General features: G+C 44.4%; 1 non-coding gene across 1 annotated transcript; it reads right to left on the reverse strand.

The window, feature by feature from the left end:
• Positions 1–524: 524 nt before the first annotated feature.
• LOC131593699 (small nucleolar RNA R71) lies at positions 525–631 on the reverse strand. The gene has a single exon (XR_009281083.1). It is a non-coding gene; the product is annotated as a small nucleolar RNA R71 (small nucleolar RNA).
• Positions 632–1141: the final 510 nt, after the last annotated feature.

Below are 1141 nucleotides of genomic sequence, written 5' to 3' on the forward strand. Positions count from 1 at the left end.
GAGGAGATTTAATACAACGAATTAACGAGATCGAACGTTTCATTAACGTCAAACGTCGAGCTCGCAATCTTCCCGAAGTAGCACCAATTCCTATTAATCAGGAATTGACTTTTACTGATCAAATCAATCAAATTATCCCGAAGTTAGAGATGGCTGCTATTTGTCCTCTTAGAGACTATGCCGCTCCTTCGCGCGCTGAACCGCATTCAAGTATCGCACCACCTGCGATTGAGGCAAACAATTTCGAACTCAAACCTTCGTTGGTCCAAGCTGTTCAACAAAATCAATTCTCTGGAAGCCCTGCAGACGACCCCAATCTCCATTTATCTATGTTCGTGCAATACGCCGACACTGTCAAAGCTAACAACGTTAGTCCCGAAGCTATTCGATTACGTCTCTTTCCTTTCTCCTTAAGAGATAGAGCTAGAGCGTGGCTTCAATCCCTGCCTTCTAATTCCATAACTACATGGGACGAATTGAAGAGAGTATTCTTAGCGAGATACTTTCCGCCTAGCAAAACTGCTATGCTTAGAGGTCAAATCAACGGATTTACCCAGAAAGATAACGAATCACTCTTCGAAGCTTGGGAACGTTACAAGGACATGCTTAGAATATGCCCTCATCATGGACTCGAACCATGGCTGATCATCCATACTTTCTATGGTGGTCTCTTATATAACACCAAAATGACTATAGATGCCGCTGCTGGCGGAGCATTAATGGACAAACCCCATGATGAAGCATACAAACTCATAGGGAACATGGCACAAAACCATTACCAATGGGGTGGAGAACGAGCCGCTCTAGAGAAAACCCAAACCAAAGGAGGAATGTACGAAGTAAGTGGTATAGACCGCGTTAACGCTAAAGTAGACGCTTTAACTCAAAAGATCGAGAACTTAACCATCACTCCTTCAGCCACCGCTGCTGCTGTAGCACCTAACTGCGAGATCTGTGGATTGACTGGACATGTAGTTGCCGAATGTCAACTCTTGACTGGAGTCCCATCTGATCAAGTAAACTATGCTCAAGGAAACCCTTATTCTAACACGTACAACCCTGGATGGAAAAACCATCCGAACTTTTCTTATAAAAACAACAACGCGTTGTACGCGCCTGGACAAGCACCTGCTGTACCACC

Source organism: Vicia villosa, linkage group LG3 (assembly GCF_029867415.1).
Source record: "Vicia villosa cultivar HV-30 ecotype Madison, WI linkage group LG3, Vvil1.0, whole genome shotgun sequence".
Taxonomy (NCBI): Eukaryota; Viridiplantae; Streptophyta; class Magnoliopsida; order Fabales; family Fabaceae; genus Vicia; species Vicia villosa.